Genomic DNA, 17519 nt, shown 5'->3' with positions numbered 1-17519 from the left:
AATCCAAAAATGACGGTTTATACAGGGGGGACAAATATTGTTTTGTGTGTAACAGTATATCAATCATGATTGAACCATTTGTTGACCACAATGGAAACAAAATTGATCAAAATGCCAAAAATATGATTAACAATATTATCCTTTTAGATAGGCCTTATTAATAAGAAAGGCTTTCACTAGTGTCTTAATTGTTTAAGCAACAAAATACCTAAAAACTCAAAAATGACAGCATTTTAATCCCTTTAGTTAAAATGGGAATGGAATGTCTTCAATTTATAAATCACATATTAACTAATCATTATTTTGGGAGGCTGTAATATCGGTAAATTTTGATTCACTGTCCACAGAATCAGAATCAAATCATAGGATCTTGGAATAGATGATTTATACCAATCACTATTCCTCGAGACATAAAAAAACCCTACAGATTGGGGAATATGACGTTTTATCTATCATTCTACACTCCTTGTCTACGTGCAGTAGCTTCCTTCTTCCTGACAATTGAAGAAGTCCTTTCCCTGAGTCAAATAAGCATTGATCTGTCCCGGCGGTAGCCCATCAAGAGGTGGGGAGGTTAGTTGGTCGTCACGGCCATCTAGACCTCAGGCCCGGGTTTGTGCGCCTGCCAGAATCAATGCTAATTATGCTGCCATCTGTGCCACTTTGACACCTGTTCACTTGCACAGAAACTTGAGTCAAGACGGGGCGACGAGGTTCACTCATTGAGGTAGAAAACTGGGAAATTATTGACAACTATGTGGATAACCGACAAGAAACCTTTAACTTGTTACTCGTTTATCCTAAAACTGAACAAGATACATTCTATTGTAACTTAAATGTTACCGAATTAAATTAAAACAAGTAACAATTGGTAGGATCAAGGTTCTTTTCGTATTGAGCAGAACTCCAACAGGCAACCATCGTCCAAAATGGATCAGGACAAGCGTGTACTTGGCCAAGCCCACCACGTTCAAGAAAGAGGAAACCGATAAAACGCATTTGACTGTTTGTTCACCGAGACCAAAAGTCCCGTCGATACTTTGCCCTCCTTGAAAGAGATCTGCCATTAAGGTGACATGAGAAACAAATGAGGCCAATTTCTCCTCCAATGTCCCATCTGATATGTCAATAAAAAGGCCCCGCAGCCGCAGGATGCAGCCAGATGGATTTTTCCTCACTGGGAGACAATCAGTAGAATGCATCTAACTCCACTCCGATGAGGGAGAAATCACTCGGACAAAACCGATGGACTGCTCGACTTGACTAGCAACAACGCATCTGGTTTTGTTGAAATATATGAAGGACATTTCAGCTTAGATAAGGAAGGCAATGCATGGGGAATGCTGTTTGCACATCTTTCATCAAATTATGGTTTTGCCACAAAGTAAACAAGATATTCTTTGCCATTTTGTATATTTGCTGAGAAAATTGTATTTCAAAAGATACAAATCAGAAAGCGTCATTTTCTTTTGTATAAAACACAAGCCAATGTAAAAACCTCTGCACAATACATTGACAAAAAACAAGCAATGTAGGGTTCTATTAACGTAACATATTTACAGTTGTTCAGATAATTACAACAAAACGTGTTCACCAAATTCTCAATATAACTCCAAATTGCTGCCAAAAATGTCAGGACAAGCAAAACAATCAGCAAAGTGGGACTTATAGTCCAGAGAGTACGGTAGTTTGTTGACAAATGCCGGTCCACCCACCTTTACTAAGTTATTAAGAGGATACTTTCCATTCTTTATCCCCCTGCCTGGAAAAATAAGGCTGACGTGAAGCACTGAAAAATGATTTTAACATTAATGGGGAATAAATGTCGACTGTGATCAAAGTTTGCCCACGGTGGGCTGAACAGACCTAGATTGACGGACAGAAATGAGAGTAAATGCCAATTAGAAGCCAACATTACGAGCCAATGCTCGCATCGCACCCCGCCGATGCTTACACATAGAATTACGGCATCATCTGCGGGTGCGGCGGCGCCGTCGATAGGCTCTCATTAAGTATGCCGCTCATAAAGTCAAATGTTTTTCAATAAATATCAACGGGAACGAGGCTGGAGATGACAACCGATGGCGGCATATGTTGAGGTGGATTGAGTCCTCGGGCTCCAATCTGGTTCACTCTCACTCTTTTGTCTGTGGGTCTTAGATGATGAATCACGTCGACTATTTTTTCCCATTATGTTAATCAAAAGGCTCGCCATATGCATTACTATCATTGGATTGTGAGAGGAAAACAACAACGCCCGCTTGCTACGTGGTAGCTTTTAATTGATGGCGAAAGGCAGTTTCGGGCACGGTGGCGGCCATTCCAACAGCTGCTCTTGTTTATGTATCTTGTTAACATGTAATATATGCGTGATGGAGGCCATGTTTGAGGACACCGCTGAGTATAAACGGGGAGCATAAATGACAAAGGCGCTAATTTAACTTGATTTTTGATGTGCACTGGTCCACAGTTTGGAGATAAACAAACATTGTTGCAGTGGATGGAAGTCAAGGCCCTAGAAACTTTTAGAAGCAATATATAAATTATCTAATTTACTGCTATTGGCAAATATACTTCTTAATTGTATCTCATGGTAGATTTGAGGAAGTTTGGAAATTTTTTGATAAGATTTCAAGCTTGGAAACGTACAACCACCAAAAGATGGCAGCAATTCATTGTTTTCAAGCAGTTTGTAACTATATCGGAAAGTTTGGGAATTCTTTTTATAGTGGAGAAAACTACTATGAATTAGTTTTTTTATGTGATGAAAATAGGTACAATCTGTTGTTTTTCTTGGTAAAAGAATATATTTTTTTAACTTGGCATATTTGTATCATATAATAATCTATAAATTGGTCCAAATTGACAGAAATGCAAATAAGTAGTGATGACTTGCAAGGTGTTCTATTTTTTTTAAGTCGACGTTTCATTTAATTTTGATGCTATAATGGTGGATTAACTAGTTTGCATAAGTCTCAGGATGAAAATACATGGAAGAGGAAGAGGAAACAGGGTCTGAGACCTCACATTGTGTCTTAAATTCCATAGTCGTCCCTGTCGGATGTCCTTGAGTGGAGCCAGACGTGAGTCTAGAACGGGCCGTTTGGCTAACAATGTCATTGTTATGGCCGTTGTCGGCTCAATTAGCAGACTGGTGCTAAAACACAAGAGCTCTAAAACAGTGACATCGGTGTTAACGTGGGACACAACGTCGCTCATAAACCGCAGCGCTCATGCCCACCGCTGACGGGGCTGTTTGCCTCTCACCCCCCCTCTGCAGGTGGGGAAACAGGACCCTGAAGTTCGACTAATGGCCCACTTGGCTTTTTAGACTGGCATGCTTTGAATTTAAACTCTTTGGTTACAAAGAGAGGAATTTATCTTTATGTGCGGAAAGTTTTCACACAGTCCTGCGAAAAGGCTGATATTTTATGTCATAGATATCCCACTTGGTGAAAAAGAATGGTTGCCAATAAATGCATCTAAAATGTGTGAGTAGCAACATTGTCTAAATCTGCAAGACCATTTAGTAATTTTTTGCTTCACATAATGTGGTATTACAACAATTGAAGGCACTTGATTCTAATTGAATTGTGGTAGACTTTGTATTATTGTCAAATGTATCATTATTCAAATTGGGGATTTATACAACTACTAAGGAATAGTAATGGAATTTAATATTATGAGTAGAGACGAATTGACTAGGAATGCAAAGCGCAAAAAATGGACAAGCTATAAAGAAAATTACAATCAGAGTCAGTCCACATTTCAAATTCTTAGCAAAAGTACTTCTACTACTAATTACATATAAACTACCAATACCTTTCCCACTACTAATGCACTGCATGACTGACTAAAAATCTTTACTGAGCAATAAGTATTCACATAATGCTGTGTGTGTTTAACAGTCGTTTCCATTAGTGCAAATCCTGTATCTACTCACTCAATAACGAGAAATGTTACTTTACAAACGCACTCAAGCAAGATTATAAAGTATCTAAAAATTAAGAAAAAGCCCTCATTGTCCTCATGTTGTCTTTTCTGGGTATTTTTGATCCATCTCGGTCTCTAAGTGACCTCATCAAGACGGAAAAAGACGGAGAATGACGGCAACAAATGAAAAAAAAAAAACGGTGCAAACATTTATTTATCCTCGCTGCTCGCCTCGTCTCGTTGGGGGCGTCATTAGAACAGCTCGCCGCGTCCCATTCGCCGCCATTATCTCTGCTATCAGCGGCGCACAGCGAGATTCCAGCGGGGCTATAAATACTTGGCCTGGACCGCATGCGGCTAGCACATCATCTCTAATGTCTTTTTGTACCTCTCTCTCCTCTCTCGATCTGTGTTTTCTAGCAAAACAATGAAGTGAGACAACTTGCAAAAGTTGCATGTACATTTAGATGGGGATGGAGGCGGAGTTTTTAGGGGGGGGGACTAAACAACACCCATAAAGTGTCAGGAAATGATAGATGACAGATGTCTTGATCATCCAGTCGATTGCGTCAGGGTCACTGCCGCCGCCGCAACTTAAAAAAAAAATGCAAAAAAGGGCGCTTTATCTGAATTCATTATAAAATGGATCTATATCTTATGTTTAGGGCCAAGGACACCATTTGTATCACAATGCAAATATCTATCATTAAATGTTGACACTTCATTTTTCTCAAGCAAAGTAAGAAAAATGCTCGGCGGCGGTGGCGTACGCCCGAGTGGATTGGCCGTCGTCGGAATTGAGCAGTTTGTCGCAATTTCCGCAGGCAAAAAAGTATTGGGGCTATTGTGAACTTTATAGGCCTGATGAATAATGCAAAATATAAGATGTACTACATGGGAGGTGTTCTTTACTGTATCGACAAATTACTCATAGGTGTGTTCAAGTCAATATACAGAATAGTAATACTGCCTTTCATCCTATTTATGGAAATTAATTGTCCTATTATGCAAGTTTGCCTTTTGTACCAAAAAGAAAAAAGGACTATAGGTTGTGGCTCAGCAAAATGCAATCTATTTAATTCAGAAATGCATCTTTACTAAAAAACATGCACTGTAATATCATTGTAAATATTTGAAAAGTATTTCAAATGGGACATATAAACATATTTGGAGCTTTTTGAACAGATTTCACAATCTAAAAGAATTCTGGCTGTTGTATAATGTTTTTTTTTGTGCAAAAATTGCACTTTCCTCCATCTATTCGTTACAAGTAAGGCATCCATTTTACTTAAGTTACCAAACATTGTTCCCAGCACTATAAAAAGGTCCACAGAATGTTGCACATTGTTGCTCCCGAGCTCCAACATCAGTCAAAACCAGAGGGAAGTCACAGGAGGAGGGGGGGAAGGTTTGAGGACACATTGTCGTGTCGCTATCTAAATAACGTCCGTAAAGCTGAGCTAACGGTGTGCTCAGGTGGAAAAAAGTCGACAAACAACGGCGACGGCCGCCGCTGCTCCCTGACACGGGAGGACAAAGTGAGGGCTTCATTTCCTGCCTCTAATCAGTGTTTACATCAGGCACGGCACCAACCAGTGAGCAAAGACGTGTATCAATCACGGTAAGGCAGGGAAGGAGGGGGAAAGGAAAAGAGGACAACTTTTAACTATTCTGCACAAGCTCAGCAGATATGGAAGTCTTGTTAGAAATCCACTTTGAATTGTCTCTTTGTTAGATATCGAGTTTACGTTGTCTCTTTCTTCAGTGGGAATAAAAAGAAAGGACCACAAGAGTCTAAGACATTCTGTTTGGGAGTATTTTTTTCCATTTCTGTGCATATTTTGCGAAATATTTGATAGCCAAGGAAGACACAGAATAGATAATGTGAACTACAAACAAACGGAAATTTGGATAATTCACACAATATAATACTGCAAATACATTTTTGGGATTTTTCCGGCACTATATTTTTTAACTTTGTCAATTACTCCTTTGGCAATGTGTTACTTTTCTGGAGGGATCATTTAGGGTTCAATAATTTTAATTTGTCAATTATTTAGGGCTTTTAAAGATTTAAAATATTATAATTTTTGCTCAAAATGAATAATACTGTATTTTATGACCAGTGTAGTATTTTTTGTACATATCAGCCTATTTTAAAAACAGTTTTAATTCCTAATGTTATTTATTCAATATTAATACACTGTTGTGTTGAGGATAAAACAAATCTTCATCCTTAATCTATTTTGTAACCCATTTTCCATTACATGACACTTTTATTCCAAACATCTTTGTCAGATTTATTTTTCCATTCCCACTAATTTGCCTCTCATTGGAAATTCCAGGAGTCGCTAACCTAGTGTCAGCTCAATGTTTACCTGCCTCTTCTTATAGATAATATGCCCCCCTGCAAGCCCCTCCTGGAGCTCCCATAGATTGTGTTTGCTTTGCTATTGATTGCAGCCGAGGAGCTCATCATTCTCTCGGCTTCAATCCATTTACATTTAAGCACAGCTCGCCTCTACTCGGCCTAATTAGCTCCACGGCTCCATTAGTCTACATTGTGGTCCGATCCATTTGTCACTTTGCACGCACGTGGCTTCCAAAGCACGCTGCCTTGACTATTACTAGAGGTGGATGATGGCTATAATGAAGAGGAGCGCACTAGCCGCCACTGTGCATGCGAAGGCTTCAAAGTAGCTTTGTGAGAAGGTAAGGTGGGCACTCACAAACAATAAACTCTTTGCTCATTTGAAAGACAGCACTAAAAGAGTCGTCGCTGGGGTCCCCATGTAAGTGAAATTTTACAGTTTAAGAGGAAGGGAGAAAAAGAAGAACCTTTTCTCAATGTTTTTCTTTTATACGTTAATGATTTAAACGTCTTATTTTTAGTATCCTTAAGGGTGGCATTTTCAGACATTTGCAGGGATGGGTAATATGTGATAAGGAATTTATTCATTAATTCACCCTCTTGCTACTGTGACAACAAAATTTCCCAAATACGGGATGAATAAAGTTATCCAATCCAATCCAAAATGAATGAATACAATAATCTTGGCATTACCATCTTAACGCAAACACAAGACAAAAGTCTTAAGAAAATATACAAGTGTCAATGATAATATTACAACATATTCTTAGCACATGCATAGATTCTTTGTCCGCTTCAACGAAAATAACAACAAAAATCCAAATGTTTATCTATACTGCTCCTAAGATGGCCAAATACCAAAAATTAAAGGCATATTTCAAGTCCAAACAGAGGTTTCAAATAAACCCCTCTCTCCCATTCTACTTAACATCAAATCTTAAATCCAAATCTCACTTGCCTGTCAATCACTTCTCATGATTAGAAATAAAACGCCCAATTTTCACCACCTTCCTCCATTTAGAAAATATGAAGCAAAACATCATTTATTTTGTACTTCCCAGATAATTTACTCCCTAGCCAAGTCCCCACTTTCTCTCTCTCTCTCTCTTCCCTTTCAATGGGAATTCTCCATTTCCCTATAAAATGAAAATTCATCTAGAATTACATCTTATGTCATCATTATGTTTATTAAGCGTGGATGATGTATATGAACAGCGCCGGTTTGCCGCTGAGTGCTTAATGATGCATAAGATTAAGCCGAGGCTCTCAGCTGCGCTGCGACTCCCCTCCGGTGCACGTCGCCGCCGAGGCATGCTGGGAGTACACGCTCCCGACGGCCATCAGGTGAACGCCGACGACATCTCTCTCTTCCGCCACCCCCCCTCTAGTCTACGTGAGCCTTTACAAGTGCAATGGATACAACTTCCTGTCTCTTTCCTTCCCTCCTTTCAACATTCTCGTTCGACTGCTAAACAATCCAATAAAGCTTCCCCGTGGGGAGACTCGGTTAACCTCTCGCATCCCGGCCTCACCACGCCAGATTCAAATCATTACTCTCTCCGCAAGTTCTATTAGCGAGGGGGGACCTCGTCGAAGACCCTTCCACCAATTCCCTCTGGAGAGATCTCCAAGCCAAAAAAAAAAACTAATTCTACTTTTAATAATCTGTCATCAAGACCAGAGGCAGTCATAAATTATATGCACATGCCTGCTTGTATGCACAAGAGGGAATAATTGGTGAAATCAAAAAAATGCAGGTTGGACAAAAGTTTCCAGAGGGTAAATATTGAAAAAAACTGAGGTAGTATATCATAGTTTTTGGCCTTTGGTCACAGTTGAGTGCACAGTCAAGATGCTGCAATCATACGATCAAATTCAAAAAAGGTAAAGCTCATCATTTGTTTCTGATTTTATCTGCTTGGCTCATTATACTCACAAACGGGCAATGAACTCTTTGTCCTCCAAAGCAAAGAAACTCAAATAAGAAGTAAAATTGCAAGAGAAAGAGAGATGCAGGCAGAGGATCAAAGTAAATAAAACTCTGTCGATTTGCTAAACGCTAAAGGATTTTGTGTCTATCAACATTTTCATCTATTAGATGAAATAAAGGTCCTCTCTTCACTTCAACTAATGTAGTTCTCTAAAAAATTCTACAAATAGGTGTATTTCTTCACTCCATATGTTTGAGACATTTGACATAAGAACATATTCATTTCATATGGCTAATTTGAGATCAATTTACTGTCAATAGATAAGCTTTGCATTGCAACAAAAGTCAAAATTACCAGTTTTTTTAAACCATACCATTCAACTACAACAGACCCATTTAAATGCATTACACCTCTTCAAAACCACAGCAAGTGCGCCTGACCGTGCTTCATGGAAGAACCTAACCAGCCACGAGGGCCTGCAACCCGTCACACTCCTTCGTCGATACCTCTACAAACTATCGACATGCATCATAATGGTCGCCCTCTATCAAGCGCACCACTAAAGAACAATCTCCATCGGGTGACAGCTTGATGAATGCGCTCCGACCAACGGGAAGCCACGCCGTCAAATAAAGAGGCATGTTCCAACAAGTCTTGTCAAAATGCTATCGATTGAATCGTCCGCAGAAATACACGTCGCCGCTTAGTGTAGCGTGCAGACTCGTTGTTGACGCCGCCCCTCGTCGGTTAATTTTTTTCCCCCCTTACCCTTCCTCCACATCAAACGTTATTGCGAGAAAAAACATGGGCAGATTTTTCTTGGGAGACGGCGGCGGGGTGAGTGGGCGAGCCTATACCGACCTCCCGGCTGGCCTCAGCAAAGTGCAGGGGCGATAGATAACAATAGCTCTCCATCATTTGGACACGCCAATGGCATTTTGCAGTGGCCAGGGTTGAGCTAGCCAAGGGTCCGCGAGTGTTTATTTAACGTCGGGGAGTACGCTTCTCACCTTGGGACAAATGCATGCCGTCCTTTTCTCTCTTTGGATGACGCAGGGATGAACAACATGGCTGCCCTTGGAGTACAAGTTCATCAAAGCATGTGGGAGGACTCATCCGTTGATGGGGAAATAGTGCAATTGAAAGCCACTGGGTTCCACCTGAAAGTCAATGAAAAAAACAAAAAAATTATTGTGTGAACTAATATTACCTGCACTGACCTCAATCATTTTTTTTTAAGTAAGGAAAGTCTCATTTTTACCAAGATATTGCCACATAATAGTACACTAAAACAACTAAGACACCTGAGCAAATGGGAAAAAGCGTAACTGTCCATGTTTTCAGATTCATCAAATAGAAAGACACAATAGGGTGACCAATCAACACCTTGGAATTTGTTTTGTACAAAATTCTATTAAAAAGCAGACAACATGAAACACGCTGATGAATAGTTGGATAATTCAACTTTGGTAATTGGTCATATTGGAAACTGAATAGTATTAAATGTATACTTTTCCAGTGATAAATATATATATATATATATATATATATATATATATATATATATATATATATATATATATATATATATATATATATATATATATATATATATATATATATATATATATATATATATATATATATATATATATATATATATATATATATATATATATATATATATATATATATATATATATATATATATATATATATATATATATATATATATATATATATATATAAATAAATATATATATATATATATATATATATATATATATATATATATATATAAATATATATATATATATAAATATATATATATATATATATATATATATATATATATATATATATATATATATATATATATATATATATATATATATATATATATATATATATATATATATATATATATATATATATATTTTTTTTTTCTTTTCTAAATAAAGCTATTGGTTTCAACCCTTACTATTTTCTGTAATGAACCACAATATGTTCCAGCGTTAGCCTCTGTGGTTGGTGTAAAAGCTTATTGTTTTCTCCGACAATTGTCATCATTTAGAAGGTTAAAGAGGCTATTACGACCAGCCCTGCACAGCCCATCTGAGCAGTGATGAGGTGAGCACAGATAAAACACGCACCCCCAAAGCACCCAGCAACCTCACAGCGGGAAGACGCAGCCGCCAGAGAGAGACGATCCCGCCCGCGGTGACCCAACCTTGACACGCGTGAGCACAATGGCTGCCGAGGCTAATACCTCATCATATTGACTTTGACTTTGAGCTTTCACGTGCTTCGCTCTCATAAAACAAAGGATAACAGTGTGGACAAACAGTCATAAACTATGACAATTAACATACAACCTCCTATCCCGGCCCCCCTTTAAGTAAACTGTGTGTTTCCTTCTACTCGTTCGGGAAAAAATGAGACAAATATAAACAAAAGACGAAGATTTTATGAATGGAATAAAACCGGGAATTTGGTTTAGAATTGATGATCCTCAGACAAGTGAGTTGAGTACACCGATTAAAGGAAGAAAAATAAGGACAGAAATGCCCACTATTCTGGAATTAGGATATAGAGTAAGTCAACATATCAAGCCAAAACCGAAGCGTCGGACATTACTCAATCGAGGAGGACAAGTGGCGTGTTATTTATCACCTCTGGGTCCAAAGTAAGGACAAAGACAATGAAGATGGCTACGCTGTCACAATGGGAAACACATGAAGCGAACAAGTGCAGACCTCAAAGCCTTACAGCAAACACAATGGGATTTATTTCAAGTGACCAATGTATTCATATCGCTTTCATCTTCTTTTGTATATTTTACGCTCATGATTTTGCCTTCATAATGTCTCCTCTGACCTGTTATAACATGAGAATTTACTAGGGATTGAAGTGGAAAAATGAAGCAAAGTATCGCAGTCATAATGGTTTTTCATCATGTTTACTAACAGAATACGAGTATACCACTTAAAAATCAGCTTGGAAAACACAATATTCAGCTCGAGTTAAACATGGAGAGTTAGAAAATGTATCAAAAATTGTAAACAAGTTGCTGAGTATGAAAGGGAAGTTTTTGACTGTTTCAAAAAGAAATAAGGAGCACTTGGTAGAAGTAAAAACAGGAGGTTAGAGACATTAAAAAATGTATAAATCCTAATTTAGGGATTGTAAACAAAATTTAGAGACTGTATAAAATGCCTCATTCAGTAACCATGGCAAAAGTTTAGACAGCAAGTTCCACCAAAGTTGATTAGACAGTAATGCAACATTTAAAGGCCTCGTCATCTGAATGTTAACAATGAAGTTGTGTGTATTTTGTGTGTGTGTGTGTGTGTGATAGCAACTTGTCAGGCTAATTAACAGCAGTGTCAGCGACGATATATTAATAGCGCTGTGCGATGCATTCATTTAGCTTAAATTGTCATTTCTTGACAAGGAATTGCAATTCAAACTACTGTGCAAAGAGTAAAAGAGTCATGGCCACCAGTGCGTAATATGTTACCATCTGGTCATTTTCATCAGTGTTAACTTGAGTTAAATGTTGAAATAATTATTTGGCACCATTTAAAAAGTCAAGCATTTTCAACTGTAAATGGTGCGCTGTTCTTTGGAAATTGCCAAAATGAAATAAACAGAAAACAAAAGGTGCGTAATTGCGTCCGTCCGCATGCTTTGTTTCACCTGACGTGCAATTATTTTTCCCATTAAATACGCAAGGCGCACTTTGGCTTAATTCTTCTCCGGCGAAATTTCCATCGGAGGCCATTTACTTGTCGCCGAGAAAGTTTGAGAAAATAACAAGGAAAATAATGCTCTGTCAATGCGAGAATAGTCATTTGCGAGAGGCAGGTGATGCATTATGTTCAAGTGTCACCAAGGCGTGTGGAGAGGAGAAGAAGGAGGGGCGGCAAGGTAAATTAATAGCATTCTGCTATAAGCGTTGTGTGATAAATATGATTACATACATTACATACTTGCATACATCATGCTGCTTTTGAGCAGCTGTCTGCAGCAAGCACTATACCAAAAGGAACATTTGTTTACTTGATGGGCTTCAAGACTAGTTTTTTTTTCCTTCTTTAGTACAGCATGGGGGTTAAAAAAATGATTTCGCTCAAAAAATAAATAAATAAAAACTTTGGACATGTTAAAATACACATGTAAATCATATAGTATTATAGTGCAGGCCCACCAAACTGTAGAAAAGTCAGAAAGCCTTTAAATTAAGGACAATTCTGCATGAAACTAGATGTAGAGTCCACCTATTAAATAGCAGCCAAATAGTCAATACAAAAATGTCAAAATGTTTTGTGTTTCTATTTTTCCTTTCTATATCTTTGTGAATCAAGTACCTGCGCAATAAGCATAGGAGAATTTGTATAGCGTGCTTTAACGGCAGGTTGTTGTACGAGCCGAAAAATAGTGAACCTTCTCGGATGAAGTGACTGAGCATCCGCTGCTCCCTTTTCAGTGAATTCCACTGGAGCCATTTATCAAGTCCGCCGTGTACTCGGAGGGACCACTGCACTGTGGGGAAAGAAGGGAGGCAGGGCGGGGGGGGGACGCAAAATGTGCATTTGAGGGCCTCTGGTGAGCTGGACAAAAAGTGCTGATGCGCTGGCCACTGCTAGGTTTGATGGATTTGTTGTTGGCATTTGCTTCGCGACAAAACAAAGGCAATCATTGGCTCCTTTGTGCTTTTAAGGTGGAGACGGGAGGCGGTGAAAAATGCAAAACGGGGTACAGCTGGGGGTCAGACAGAGCATTTTACTCTCCAGAACGGGGCGTCCAACACGCATGGACGGTCGGGCACAGAGGACCGATTACATTGTGATTTAAGAGGCCGCATCGTTTACAACTTTCACCCGGCGCGTTGGCCAATGTGTGCTCTGTCATTATGGGGCGTCATCACCATGTGATGAGCAAGTGGGCAGTTCTCTGTGCTAACAACCGTGTTCAAGTCAATGGAGTTACTTGGGAGAGGATGACGATATAATGTTTGATATGTTCTGGTTCAAATCAAAGCAATGTGGACATAACTTAGGAAAGGTTCACATACATATATAATAAACAGCAGTGTAAACATGACCATGAATGGAGTCCACTATGCCATATGTTCTATTGTAAACTTGATAATCTAGAATTGCCTCTTGCACTCTTGTCCGAAAAAATAAAATAAAATACACCTGTCATAGTAAATGATGATGTACAGACTTTTAGTTTTGCGCTCACAGACAGCTTTTTGCTTTTTTCATGTCGGTTCTAAATCTAACTAGTATAAATGTAGTTTTGAAACTGAAACCGAAAGTGGACACTCACTGCTCCCACCCATCTCTGAGATTACGCAAACTAATCAATCTAAACAAATGTCAACTCCAAATCAGGTGAGACCAAAAAGTGACAGGGTTGGCATTGAGATACTGCAAAGCCTCCTGGGAAAATAGAGAGTGTTGGCCAAGTATGACCTTTGTTTTGTGAATGTGCATGTGTGTGTGTGTGTGTGTGTGTGTGTGTGTGTGTGTACAGTAACATGAATCATCTTACATGTGGTTAAGGCTAGCCAGTCATGAAGTCCCAAGATTTACCTGCTCAAGGGAGAGTGGACGATCAAGACAAATCCTCCCTTCTTCTGCGTCAAGTCTGAGATGAAATACAAATTGAGATAGTGGCGGCGGGGCTGCCGTGCGGTTACAGGAGGTGTAGTGGGGCACGGCTGTGATTGAGTGTGTGTTGGGAGCGCTCAGGGCCGAGGACTAACAGTAGCGTTACAATGACAAGGACGTCGTTGTGGGGAGGGAGAGAGAGAGACAAAACGGCTACGGCGCGTAATCCCAGAATTCCGGAGGAGGAAAGCTGCCGCAAAATTGATTCAAGTTGCTTGGGAGTATAAAATCAAGGTGAGATGGATAAGGAGTGAGTGAAAGCAAAAAGTACAGTAAGTTGTATAGTTTTTGCAGTATAAGAGCGAGTCCTTATTGCAAAAATGAGGCAAGACAGAAAAGTTCCCAAACTAAAGTAGTAGTCATTATGGCGCTGTAATGTACCCAATGAGGAAAAACAGTGGTTGAAAAAGTCAACACAGGCCTATTTAAATGCCACAATTGTAAAATTAGATTAAATAAACCAGTTCAAAGGTTTTTACTGCCAATAATGTGATTCATAAGATCCCTAATCTTTGGTATGATTGCAAAAAAATGCACACATTCTAATGACAGCAATATGGTGGTTCTCAGAATCAACCAATCATTTTTGGATGCATATTATTACACACACACAAACACACTCATAGCCCCCCTCCCTCTCCACATACATTTGATTATCTTTAGCCACGTTGACCTATTTCAAGTTCTCAAATTAGTAATAACAACATGTTACAGTTGGCTACACAAAAATATCTGATCAATATTGACTAGAAGCTCCTGTTTCCCCAAGTTATATGCCCACATTGTTTCCTTTTTATCATACGTTAATGATGCAAGCTTGTTTTGGAGGCGGTAATTCTTTCCATTTGTTATGTTTGGGCAACTCATTAACATTATCATTTATTATCATTAGGGAGAATTTTTTAGAGGGATTTTTTGCAGCATCTCGTTTGGAAACTAAAAGGGATGCTGATACTATAGATTAAATAATGGCTAAGAAACATTAAAAAAGATATACATATAATTTTTGTTGCTGTTGCAGAAACTATGTTGGAGAAATATTATGCAAATAAGGTATTTGGAGTCCATAAAACATTCTGCATGTTATTAGACAAAATAAACCCATATTGATCCCTTCTTAAAATAATCAATGTGATATTTTTAATATTTATTTGTATAAATTACAATCAGTTTCAAACATTTATGCAAAAAAAAATATGCATTGTATATGTATAGGCAAATGCATTATGGGCCATATTATAGAAACAGAATGGTCTGTATTTTACCCATGCACCATGCTTTACCCACCCCTTGTTGTGGTCATTTTTTTTGTTCATCCCTCTTTGTTTAAATGCTTCCGTGCGTTACAGATTCAAAGCTTTTAATCATGTTGACCCCCCAAATGTGACAAACGGACAAAATGATGACGAAACATCAGCTTTCAAACGCCCTCCTCCAAGACTCCATTTGCGTTACGATTGATATTTGGGTAATTGATTATCCCTTTGTGAGCAGCGCGTGCCACCAAAATCCTATTTCGGTGGCCATCTGGGCTCAGCAAATCGCTCCCCAGAGAGGCCGGAGTTTATAGTAAGTAATTATTCCCAAGTCATTTTGCTCAGAGGTGCTAAGCGTCGACTTGCATTGCAGCTACTAAAGCACCCCCAGACATTTGTAGTTTACCCCATTGGTGTTGAAATTGTATTGGGACCACAATCAGTTTTATAACAACTACAAGTTGCTATTTTTTATTTGAAATATTATTTTATTCAGTGATTTTCAGTCACCCTCTAGCTGTGAGGCATTCTGTCAAATTGATTATCCACTCAACTAATTCCCAGTCTATGTTTAGCCAAAGTATGATAGACTCATTGGATCCCATGGGGGCAATTCTCATTTGTGTGTCTGTGAGGGAGTATTTATGTCAGACAGACTGGAGTCCATCAACAAAGTGGGCCAGCAGTGCAATATTCAGCAATTGGGGACACTTCTGGGTACATTTTAAGGGGGCCCACATCCAAATCCATTCCTCATTTTAGAAAATAGTCCTCCAAGGGCCATATGAAATGGATGGCGAAATATGACGCGACCCTTTGGCTAAATCAATCAGATATACGACTATGTGCTATAAGAATATCTGGGGATTTGGCATACTGGAAGCAAAAACGACCCATTATGTGCTTAACAAAAGTATTGAGTTAGCTCAAGCTTTCTTGTAGTGATGACCAATTTTCTGAGTCTGGTTGGTAGAGGATAAGCAAATTAAAAATCTGTGTTGCTGTCCTTTTATTGGGTTTTCAGTTGTATATTGGTTATATTGAGGTGTTCGTAATGACGTTGCTCAAAATATGATGTAATGTTGGCTGTTAAACACTACTTTATTTAACAATAAGGCACTATCATTTAAATCTATGCTATACTTTATTCTGAAGAAATGCATTGCCAGAATAAATCAACCTATTTGGAAAATTATACACTGCAGTCCAAATGGATTGGACATCAATTGATGTCAGAAATTAGTTAACAATAGTTATCAAAGGTTATAGTGAAAACTATGAGATAGGTTTAAAAAAAAATGCCAATGAGAAGTGCCATTGAAACAAAAAAAAACAGATGCAGCATTCTAAAGTGAATTGTATCGGCATGTTCTCCTCCATAATAAAATTCTCAGGCTAGGGAATTGAGTATCCTCCATTTAAATGAGAGCCATTGCCCCTATTAGTGAAAGGTTAATTTGTGAAGGAAGAGAAGTGAGCTTCACTGTTTTTCGCCAAGCGAACGCTCCCAAAAGCTTTCAATATTTTAATTTTCACCGAGATTTGATGTTCATTCTACCACCCTGCAGGCATAAAGCTTTCCCGTTTTGGAATAATTGTTGTTCCAGGGAGAATAACACTCAAGGGGGGGAGAAGGGAGGTGAAAAAAACAGTCAAGAAGATTTGAGTAAATGACTGTGTCAGTTTCTATTTATTTGCCAGAGGCGGAACTCAGAGATGGCCATTAGGAAAGCGACGCAATAAAGACAAGCGCACGTTATCCGTTGTCGCAAAGTTAGCGCACATAATGCCGTGCAATATTATCAAAGTGTTCCCCGTGGAGCCCACCGGGGGTGGGAACACGCCAGGAGAACCAATTATGTCGCCTTCGCAGAGGGAGGGGCCATAAATAGCTGCTATAGTTGGCCACAGTAGCTGTAGATCAGCTCTTATGGAGATGTGCTTCTACGCGTGTCATTAACACAAACGGTCTTCCTTTACATGAAGGCTATACAGTAAAAAGCGGTGAGCGTGAAAAAACACTAACAAAGTTCTAAACAAGAACGAGGAAGTGGCTAATTTCAACATGTCATGCTGTGAGGCCTTCTAATTTCTTTTTTACACAAGGCGAATGGTTCTGTTGACGGCGATGGACGTCCATTTCTAATTAGGAGGGGCTGATGGGAAATTACTTTTTGGGAGCCCCCCCCCTGTTTGAATTATTGGATGGAAATCACAGCTATTTATTCCTAGACATAATTCTGAGAGCTCTGGTTTTAGCAGGGAAAGTGGTGAGGGATTCTATAAGCAAATTTCCAATTTCTTAGGCCTATGACAATAAAAAAAATGTTTTGGCTCATTGGCTGCA

The 17519-nt window shown here is 38.8% G+C and overlaps 1 protein-coding gene across 3 annotated transcripts in view; it reads right to left on the bottom strand.

The window, feature by feature from the left end:
* Positions 1-17519, bottom strand: part of fbxl15 (F-box and leucine-rich repeat protein 15) — a 103276-nt gene that overhangs the window by 25238 nt on the left and 60519 nt on the right. For all 3 annotated transcript variants that reach the window (XM_077739364.1, XM_077739363.1, XM_077739365.1), the window contains exon 8: positions 9246-9395. The gene's annotated coding sequence lies outside the window, so the exon portion shown is untranslated. The remainder of the gene's footprint in view (positions 1-9245; positions 9396-17519) is intronic.

This window comes from Stigmatopora nigra, chromosome 18 (genome assembly GCF_051989575.1).
Source record: "Stigmatopora nigra isolate UIUO_SnigA chromosome 18, RoL_Snig_1.1, whole genome shotgun sequence".
In the NCBI taxonomy this organism is placed as follows: Eukaryota; Metazoa; Chordata; class Actinopteri; order Syngnathiformes; family Syngnathidae; genus Stigmatopora; species Stigmatopora nigra.
The sequence above is the reverse complement of the archived record's forward strand: the minus strand, read 5'-3'. Positions and strand labels throughout refer to the sequence as shown.